Source organism: Pseudonaja textilis, chromosome 2, assembly GCF_049901715.1.
Source record: "Pseudonaja textilis isolate UNSWEBS1 chromosome 2, rPseTex1.2, whole genome shotgun sequence".
Taxonomy (NCBI): domain Eukaryota; kingdom Metazoa; phylum Chordata; class Lepidosauria; order Squamata; family Elapidae; genus Pseudonaja; species Pseudonaja textilis.
This window is the reverse complement of record NC_141991.1, coordinates 131,989,467-132,000,873: the sequence shown is the minus strand read 5'-3', so window position 1 is coordinate 132,000,873 and position 11,407 is coordinate 131,989,467.

Genomic DNA, 11,407 nt, shown 5'->3' with positions numbered 1-11,407 from the left:
GGAGCGAAGGGAATCTCGCACGACCAAATGAGCGACAAACAGCGCTTGCTTCCATTTGTAAGAAAAAGCAGCGAGCTCAAGGCCCCACCGGTCACAACCGTCCGTTTATCCAGACTCCCGTTTTGGACAGGCTGATAACTACTCTGCTACCCCGTTTAGAGATTCGGAACCTCGTTTGACCACTCTTGTTCCTTCTGTTTCGGATTTGGCTCACTTTCTCAAGGCAAGTTTGCTGGACTTTGGGGACGACGACACTTGGTTTCTCTCGCGTGCGTGCGTGGTGTACATTTGCAACTCGCATTTCCTTCGTCGCTTATTTATTCGCTTTGCAAACTTCCCAGTAAAAATTGCGACCACCTCTCGGTTTGGTTTGTGGGTGCCTAGCTTGAGACAGGACTCTGTGCTTCTTACTGGAGGGGTGCAAAACTTTCATGCCATGGGACGAAGCACAGGTGATACCTGATGATACCTTCAAGGAAACTTGGAAAGTTTAGTCACTCTCCATACCAATGGGTTTGTTTTTTTTAAAAAAAAATGCAAATTAAAGCTGAACACGACAGATAAGGACCATTGCAAACACATTGATTAAAGCTTAATGGGGCAGTGAATGTAAGGGCATGATAGCTGTTTCTAGATGCCCTGAGCATATGCTCAGTGGCCGGTGCCTGTACTGATGGGAAAAGGCAACCATTAAATGCTCTCCTCGATGTGGGTGGGTGGGGGCATATTTAGACAGATGCAGAGAGTGTTGGGTTTGGCAAAGATGGGAAAACATGCTGGCCAGGAGTGGGATGAAGGAAGGCTGGAGAGGGAGGGACATCTCCAGATGCTTCCTTGCAATCTCTGCAAAAACCACTAAACCCACGTTCAAAAGTATTCTGGCTAGAAGGCGAAGGAGTAGTCATGTGGTTAAAGTGAGAGACTAACTCCACATGTCCATTCTGTTCAAGGACTGTACGCACTGATTATATTAAACGCGAGTGGCAAAGCATCCAAATCCCAACCTGATGACCAAGAAGAGCAGAAAGTTCTGTCCCAGAGCTCATTGAAATTGGTCTAAGAACCCTGGCCCCTGCAACAGCCAAAGCCAGAATCGATAAACCCCATGCTACCACTGCCCTCCACTGACAGTCACATGGGTCATTGACCTAAAAGCTTTTTGAGGACTTTCGTTGCAACTGCAACTGCATTTTCATTGTCTGTAGAGATTCTCAGTCATCCAGGTCATGGCTGTCCCAAAAATGCTTTTTCAGGAGGCAGCTGGACTTTCTAGTTTCTCTTTGGAGATGTTTCGCTTCTCATCCAACCAAGAAGCTTCTTCTTCAGCTCTGACAGGGCAGTGGGGAATGGAAGGATTTATATTCCTTGCAGATGGCTGGTCATTTGCATTCTTTTTATAGAATAGAATAGAATAGAATAGAATAGAATAGAATAACCTTTATTGTCATTGCATTCCACAAATACAATGAAATTTGCAAGCTATTCCAGCACAGTGCCCCAAACACCACATCACAATCACACTACAGAGTTTTAAAAATAATAATAATAATAATAATAATAATAATAATAATAATAATAATAATAATAATAATAATAGGACTAAATCACAAATGCACTGTTGATTCATGACAATTACTGCCTTGGAAAAGAAACTGTTTCTCAATCTATTATTCCTCATTTTAAGACACCTATAACTCCTCCCTGATGGTAACAGATGGAAATATGAATGTCCAGGATGAGAACGGTCTATGGAGATTTTGGGTGTGTCATTGAAGCACTTGGAGGCTTATCTGTGTCCTTGGGGGTCAACTGAGTAGTCCTCCTCGTTCCTGTAGTCTGAAAAATTGCACACAGGGACCACAGGAATCAGGAGCACAACTCAGGTGACCCTGAGGACACAGATAAACCTCCAAGTGCTTCAATGACCCTCTAAAAAGAATGCAATTGACCAGCTGTCTGCAAGTAATATAAATCCTTCCATTCCTCACTGCCCTGTCAGAGCTGAAGAAGAAGCTTCTTGGTTGGATGAGAAGTAAAACATCTTCAAAGAGAAACTAGAAAGTCCAGCTGCCTCCTGAAAAAGCATCTTTGGGACAGCCATGACCTGGATGACTGAGAACCTCTACAGACAATGAAGGTGCAGTTGCAGTATGCAGATACCAGGCTTTGGACTGGGAGGAAGGGGGACGTTTGGTTGGACATCCTCAAAAATAATAAAAAAATACAGCCAGATGAAACTCTGAAAACGTCCAACGGAAGCAGCAGAAAATCTCTAATGCAGCAAATGGGAAGAGGGCCAGCAAATCAAGGTTGGATGAAGCTGGTCCTTTTTCCTGGTTGAAATTATCCAGAGCTGATTTGCGGCACCAAATCTGGTGCATCTTTCATACAACTTACTAAGAAGAAAACAAATGGGCAGCTGTAATAGTCACCAGATGTTCCACGTGGTCCTTTTGTATCATACGATTCTCTGAATAAAAGAAAAAGTACAAGAGAAATTCTGCCCCTTAGTGGCTTAATTCACATACCTTTAATCCTGCTGCCAAATTTACCCTCTTCTGGGATTTTCAGTAAATTGAACCATGAAACAGGCAGATTAATTGAATTCACACCCACTGTTGAGACACAAGGACATTATTCCCAAATAAAGCATCTTGGGCATCTGTATCTGCTTAGTCCTTACACAATCTGTTGACCAACAAGGATTTTGTTGACCAACAAGGATTATAGAGAAATAATATGTATTTCTGTTGAACGGGTTTATTTGTTTGTTTGTAGGTGTGCTTGTTTGTGAAGCCTGTTATACAACAAAATCTCATTCCTCTTTTCTTGTGACAGGTTTTATGCAAACCATGAGTTTCACCCTTCTGGGAAGGCTGGGTCAGTGGTGCATACCCACATAAGGGTGTGCTGGGGAGCATTTTCCCACAATGTACGGAAAATTATTTTCTCCTCCAGATTTTTCTCAAGAAAATCACTGCATCTAACTGCCAAAACATTGCTTCGTAGAGTTTTTTCCTAGGATCTTTCCCTGATCTCAGGGAATAGCTATATGAAGCTATTTTTCCTGTGATTTCAGTGTTGATTTTTTTTACTTGGGACCAGCAAGTGACTTGATTGCAGAAAGGGTAATCTGCAAGGCAGATGGCATTTCTCTGGAAAAAGTCTATTACTTCTCTGTCTCGCTTTTGTATTTTTTGGTTGCTACACCTCTGTGGTTATCCTGTCTTTTCCCTTGCATTACTTTTCAATATCCAGCATTTGAAATTTAAGAGGTTTTCTCCCCCACCCCCGTCTCCAGGAATTATTATTCAAATAATTAAGGAGTAAATTGTTCAGCTGTATCTTCTGAGTTTGCTTTGGCTCAGTGGTGGGATTCAAAAAATTTTACTACCAGTTCTGTGGGCATGGTTTGGCTTGGTGGGCGTGGCAGGGGAAGGTTACTATAAAATCTCCATTCCCTCCCCACCCCACTAACCTGCTTTCCAGCTCCGTTCTCCTATGCAGGGCAACAAAAGAAGACCCAGCCAATCAGCTGGGACTCGGGAGGTAGAGAATAGATGGGGGCGGGGCCAGTCAGAGGTGGTATTTGCCCGTTCTCCAAACTACTCAAAATTTCTGCTACTGGTTCTCCAGAACTGATCAGAACCTGCTGAATACCACCTCTGCTTTGGCTGGTACCATGATGAAAGTTAGTTTGTTTTAGTTCCCTTCCAGAAGTAAACAGAGTACTTTGTCTGTCAGATTATGATGATGTTGTTAGGGCAGCATTTGGGGGGAAAAGTCCAGGAGAATGGGCACAGCATGTTAGGTCTCTAATAAAATTCTCTAATCCCAGCCTTTAACAATTGGGAACTCAGAGCTACACATAGCGTGAGAGGAGGGAGCCATTTCCAACAAGTTGCATCCATGTCAATAGTAAGCAGGCTGCCCATGTAAGGAACTGGTTAAGTTTTGGAGTAGAAATAGAAGAGCTAGTTTCTAATCTAAAGAGCCACGGTGGCGCAGTGGTTAGAGTGCAGTACTGCAAGCTACTTCTGCTGACTGCCAGCCGCCTGCAATTTGGCAGATCCAGTCTCACCAGGCTCAAGGTTAACTCAGCCTTCCATCCTTCCGAGGTCGGTCAAATGAGGACTCAGATTGTTGGGGGGCTATATGCTGACTCTGTAGCACTGCTTAGAGAGGGCTGGAAAGTGGTATAGAAGTCTAAGTGGTATTGCTGTTGTTCTTGTTTGCTTGTGACCCTTTAACATCCCCTTGTCAACAGTTGGGATCTCTGAGCAAGCAAGATGGAGGACAAACAGAAGGAGCCACAATCTCTGTGTGTTTTTCTTTCTCTGGATGGTGGGGCAGATTTCTAGGCATGTCTCCAGGGGTGGGCTGCTGGGGGTCCGCAGGAGTTCAGGAGATCCTCTAGCTAAGATTCTGTACAGTTCAGAGAACCCCCAAATCCCACTCCTGGCTGGCCCCACCCTTGTGACCCATTTTGGATGCAGGTAAGTGCAGGGCCTGAGTGGAAGCTCAGGGAGGGCAAAAATTGGGCCTCATGGACGTTTGGGAAGGCCTGAAATTGGCCTGTTCCTGGCTTCCAGAAAGCCTCCGGAGCTCGGGGAGGGCAAACACACACACAGTTGTGTAGGAGGCCGACTAGGCCAGGGGTCACCAACCTTTTGGGCCTCAGGGACCACCAAACTCATAATTTTAAATCCCAGGGACCACTAACCGATTCTGTGGGTGTGTCCTAATTTGTGGGTGTGGCTTGGTGGTCATGTGACTGGCTGGGTATGGCTTATATGTAAATATTATAAATATTTATATAAATATTGAATTTTTTTATTTTAAAAAAAATTAAAAAGAGCAACTTTTACCCAAAATCAGGCAAAGCAGGCAGGCAGATTAAGTTGATCAGAGAATCATTCAGTGATCTGTCTATCTGCCATTGGCTAGCTCAAGTCTAGTCACATCAAATTTGCTTGCCGTGAGTCTCCACTGAATAATAGAACCTTCAGTCCTAAGGGAGGTTTGGCTGTGCTTAAATGCAGAGCCAAAGATCTAAAGACGAGCTAGAAAGCAAGAAATCCAACCATTTCCTGCTTCCTAGCTAATCTAAATCTCCCAGCACAGCAGAACAGCTGATGGTCAGAAAAATAGCAATTTAGCAGGCAAGTTTGCTGGGTAAGGAGTGAGTGGGTGGGGAGCGTTCCTGTGGGCCATGTGGGCAGTGCAGCCTTGTCTTTCTGTGCAGCCTGAACTAATTGCTTTGGGGCACGGGGGTGCTCTGGAGGTGAGATTTCTCTGTGACCCACCAAAATTTTCTCATGGCCCACCAGTGACCCACTGGTTGGTGGCTGGTGGACTAGTCCACACCCACCATGGCCATGCCCACCCAGCAATCAGCAGAGAACCTTTTGCTAAAAAATTTAAAGCCCACTCCTGTGTGCCCCCATGTGCCAGTGGAGGAAGAGACTGTATCCTTCCAGCTGTATGTTCAGCCGGGGAACTTAACATGAGTCTCAATATACATGTGAAGAGATCCTATTTACGATGGAGAATTTTGGCTTCGTGAGGATCCACTTCACAGGGTGACAGTCTCTTTACTTACACGCCATGTAGTGTTACACAATGCGATCCTCTTCTTGTGTGTGCCAAATGTACAGCAGCAAAGGATTGGTCATGGAATGAAAGAAGGGCAGCCGTGTGTGAATAGAATTCCTCTAATCGTAAAGCTCCAAACTTCTTTTAACCTAGGATCTCAGCAACACGGAGCCGGATGGAGGAGAGAGGGAAAATCCTGTCTGGTAGTAGCAAGACCATATGACGGCCCAGGTCACTCATTTTCTTTTGAGCTCTGGAGTAACATTAGTAAGAAGGAACGTCTGAAACTTTCCTTTTAAAAAGGATATGTTTGTGTGTGCACGAAATATTCCACTCGAAATCCTTGCTGGAGACAGAAGACAGTTGCTGCCTTATCAACCAGATGTGTTTATTGAATTACCACTCCACAACATAAAGGTCAAATCTTTAAAATTCTGGGTTTAGGTGTAGGTCATGGGGAAGTGAAATTTATACAGTTGATCTCGAAATTTATATTAAATGCCACGAGTTATTTCTCCAAATAAACAAAATATCTGGAGCGTTAGATACAGTTGCCTGGTATCATGCAGTTCTAGCATCATCAGTCAAATCTTTTCCTTCCTTTTTTTCTGAAGGCATTTATGATCTAAAGGTACCATTTTGACTTCAGATCATGTTACTGAAATGTGGAAATAGGAAAGTTTATTCATCTGAGCCATTTTTATCTAGTTTTATAAGCAAAGAAGTCCCCTTTGGTATAGGAAGTAAAAAAAAATGCATGACTAAAATCCATCAGTAGTATAACTTCTTCAAAAAAAAACCTATAAGCTTCACATTTAAAAAAAATATTGCAGCAAAGGACTGTATCATTTGATCAATAATGCACTGAGGTCACTGCCTTTATTTAAATTATGGATGAGTCATTCTGGTTGCTTCTAAACCATTAGTTGCATTCATGCCTTAGCAATAAAGTAAGATGAAATTGTTAGAATTTTCATTAAAGTGGTCACCTTAAATCTTTTATCTTGAATAATACTTTAGATCCACCTTTGCAATTACAATGAGTAAAAAATGTAATGTTGCTTAAAATATGAGTGTCTAAACACTATATGTTCAGCAAATATATTGTATGTGGTCCCATTCTGTGGTTTTTAGTGCTGTTTCAGTATCACGATGCCAGTCATTTCCCAAAACTGGAGAATTGTATATTGGTCCTACCAATTCCTACAATGTTCACAGTGTATATGGTTCATTTTATAAATAGAAGACTTGGAGACAGCAGGCTTACCTGCTTATCCATCTAGTCTCCTTGATTCCAATTGAGCTCTCCAGCAAAAAGAAGTTTTTTCTACCACCAACTTCCTGGGATGATTTGAACTAGAGATACTAAGGAATAAAATGCAGGACCATTGGCAGATAAGATTAAGTAGCTCCTTGTGGGCTGTCCAAAAAAAAAAAAAAAAATAGAGGCAAAGGAGCCTGGATTTCCAAAGTTGGCATGTGTCAGTTTTAAGCAGAAATGGAAAAGTGGAAATAATGGTTGTAATTTAAATGAAAAAAAGATGACGTATAATCTGCATCACCCTCCAAGTCAGAAGGTAAAACAACTCAATGAAGTAGCGCAAGGTTGGAAGATGTGGAGATCTTGGCCCACAGAATCGCCAAGAGTTGGACACGACTGAATAGGTAATAGTCATCATCATTGTAAGAGCTGCAGTGGCGCAGTGGTTAGAATGCAGTACTGCAGGCTACTTCTGCTGACTGCCAGCTGACTGCAATTTGGCAGTTCAAATTTCAGCAGGCTCAAGGTTGACTCAATCTTCCCTCCTTCCAAGGTTGGTAAAATGAGAATCTAGATAGTTGGGAGAAATATGCTGACTCTGTAAAACTCTTAGAAAGGGGCTACAAAGCACCGTGAAGCAGTGTGTACTGTACATCTGAGTGCTGCTGCTATCACTATCATCATCACCATCTGCATAGAATGATGATAAGGTAACCCAAATACCTCCTCTGTCTGCTGTTCAGATGTTATTTGGAAGTGGATCACTTCGATGCACCTCCTTCGGGCCTGCCTACAGTTTTTAAAAAAATCTTAAACTGCATTTGAACAAGAAAATTTAAACTGTGAAATCAAGAACTCTTCTCTAACCGTTTTTCCCGCTTATAAGACAACCGCAACAATGACCTGTGGTCCTTTGCTTGAACTGTTCGGGCTCACCGTGTAGCTCCCCCTTCCACAGTTCCGTGTTCTTCTTCCTTGGTGAATCGTTGTTGGCCACTGGGGCTTTTCAGCAGGAACCACTTTGAGACTGTGCAACTCTGAAGAGATTCCACCTTTTTTCCTACTTTGGGGCATTTTAGGTAAAGCCTTAATTTATTGTCAAATTTCCAGCCACTGAATTGCAAGTGGTGTTTTTTTTTTTTTGCTTATTTGTAACCTCCAACGACTCATTTGGAAAGAATGGGCTTCCTGTGCAAATACAGGTGGCCCTCAACTTATGACAACTGAGACCAGAATCTCCACTGTTAAGCAAGGCAGTTCTTAAGCGAGTCACATCTAATTTTACGACCTTTTTGCCATGGCTGTTAAGTGAATCACTTGCAGTTGTTGATAATATCATTGTTGAGCAAATCTGGCTTTCCCCACTGGCTTTCCTTGTCGGAAGTTGGCTGGGAAGGTCCCAACTGACAATCACATGACCCCGGGACACCATCATCAATACAAGCAAATTGCCAAGCGCTCAAATTTTGATCTCATGACCGTGCTGAGGCTGTGTTAAGTGTGAGTATCGATTGTATGTCACTGCTGTAACTTTGAATGGCCGGCAAATGAATAGCAGTAAGTTAAGGACTACCTATATACTGTGTGCTTGGACAGATGCTGTGGGTGTGACTTTTGTTATTCCTTGTGTCTCCTACTTCAATTGCTGAATAATTGGCTTCAGTTGCAATTTCTGCTTATTTACAAGAAAGTTAGTCGGAATGCACCAATTACACATATGCAGTTTGGACAAAGAAAGTAAACACCTGGTCCGTAAACCCCACTGGAAACCTTCCAGGATGGAGACAGGCATTGTGTTTGGTGCATAAACAAAGTACACTTCAAGTAGTTTGTTGATTTATTTTAATTAATGGTAAGCAAACAAAATCTAAAGGATGCAGTGGCTAAGAAGCTGAGCTTGTTGATCAGAAAGGTCAGCAATTTGGCGGTTCGAATCCCTACTGCCACATAATGGAGTGAGCTCCCAATACTTGTCCCAGCTTCTGCCAACCTAGCAGTTTGAAAGCATATAAAAATGCAAGTAGAAAAATAGGGACCACTTTGGTGGCAAGGTAACAGCATTCCATGCGCCTTCGGTGTTTAGTCATGCCAGCCACAGGACCATGGAGACGTCTTCGGACAATACTGGCTCTTCAGCTTAGAAACAGAGATGAGCATCGCCCCCTAGAGCCGGAAATGACTAACACATATGTGCGAGGGGAACTTTTACCTAAACAAAATCTAGGCAGCAAAAATCCTGATGACTGGAGTTTGTAGTCCAGATACAGTGGCCCTATCAAAAGAGCAGGATAAATATGGTGGGAGGAATTTGATCTTTGCACTTTTGATTTTCTTCCATGAAAAAGCATTCACCCAAGTGACAGACAGCAGCTCAACAGAAAAGGCAAGGTAAAAATTTGACGGCCTTCCTACTTGCACTTTCCCACTTCTTTCCTAAACACAAGAAATGGCTCTGGAGTAAAATCCTTCAACCCCACCCCCCCCACCCCAATTTTTTTTTGAAGATCCCTTTGGAATTCTGAATGCATTGTTACGAGCATTTGCACAAAATGGCTGTCTTGGTGGCCGAGATCAAGCATCCAGAAGGCAAACCAAATTGCAAAAGTCAGCTGCCATTATATATTTCTCCTCTTAGACCAAGAGGATTTTGGTCTAGACAACCACAAGAGGATTTAGACCAGACTCTGCTGGGGGTACATAGTTTTGCTTTGCAACTTACTAGTGAGTAGCTTCCCATTCATTTTTTTTTTTTAAATTAAAAACGGTCGATGGGGCATCGGAGGGACCCTGGCTCTGTGGGATCCGCCTTTGAAATTGCTGAACACTCTGGTTGGAATGCATGTACCAAGTGACTGAGTAATCATAAAAGACCAAAACACAACTGGTTCTGAAAAGAAATATGCACCCAAAGGGAGGTTGCCTTCTTTCAAAGGTTTTTGCCTTCTGCTCAACAGGTATTTTCAAAGCATCCTCTTTCAAACTGAAAGCACCTCCCATTCTTTAGGTATGCTCATCCTTGGGCTGTCACAGAAAGTTCTTGGTGTGTGTGTGCGCGGAAGGGGAATAGCTGATTATTACAAAAGATTTTTCATGATATTAAAAGACAGCCATCTGGAATTGATCTGCCACATGTGACAGGACATCCACTGCTTGGATCAGGCAGCACCCTACCATTTTTTTAGGGGTTGGAGGAAAGGACTTTCATTGAAGGTTCTTGGCCCCCAGCGTACAAATACAGTGTACAAACTTGCAGGACCATCCAATACAAAGGAACGAAACCTGATCCAGCTTTGGGAAGAGTAAGGAGGTTTTCCTTAAAGAGGGAACCCAACCGGTGGTCTTAATCATTCTGGCGTCGTGTCTGGACTGTGGAGGAGACATGCTTTCACCCTGAGCCAGACTCTCTCATCCTGAGCTTTGGTTCCTAGGAATTACCCAGCTTGCTACACCGAGTACTTGTTACTCAAGAGTTCAACATTGATGCACATCAGGGCTCAAGCTGCCAACCAGAAAATAACGAGGCCGCCAGGAGCAGCGGGGAAGCTGCGGGGTGGGGGCAGGGTTAGAAAAGACAACAACCCAATAAACGTAACAAGCATTTCTAACCCAACTGAGAAGTGACTCATAACTTGGAGAGTGCTGAACAAGGTTGCGCACACAACAATCACCTTGCAATCCCCTTTGGCGGTGACTCACCCTGTATGAGAACATATTAAGTCTCCGAAGAGAGATAACATTAAGTGTGATGAGCTTTTATGACACGTTGCCAATTCTGTGGATTCCAGTTCTGCACTAATTGAGAAGATGGTGCTGGCAGTAATAGAAGTTACTCGTGAGAGTATCTTTAATTCCACCCCCCCTACACACACACACCATTTTAAGTGTTCTAGCCCTTAACAGATGCAATGGAAAGGCTGAAATGGTGTAAGAAATGTCATTTTAAATTTCCTTTAAAAACAAATTCTTAAGCTCTTGGGGGGGATGACACAGACATTTATGGGAATCTTCAATGCTCCCAACCCTTCCTTGAGATTAGTAGCAGTGAAGGAAATTACAGAAAAATATGTACATATCTTTGTGTAATTAAATTTTAGGATTATTTAATCATTGTTATTTGGATATCTATAGTATTTTACATGCATAATTTTGTACCTATACTAAAATATACATTGTGTGCATGGGGGTGGGGAAGATAAACATGTCATGCAAATTCCCAAAACTTGTTTAACTAGCTAATGAATTAACTAGATAATTAATCCAGGTAGGCTTAGATTTCGAGCCCAGTTTTGTTTGGGGCTGAACTATTTCCATCCAAGTGAGTTATTTCTAAATGTTGACATTTAATAATATTTTCCGTGGCCTTTTAGATCTTGGTCTATTGAAAGGATTCTGATTTCAAATCTTAACTCTCCTTTGCAATTACGTTCTACGGTTTCATGTCTTTTTAATTGTTCTAAGCCACTCAGAACTGTACAGCGGAAGCAGAATAGAAATAATGCAAAATAAAATAAACTACCCCCGTTCATAATGTGGGTAGAACTATTCCACCCC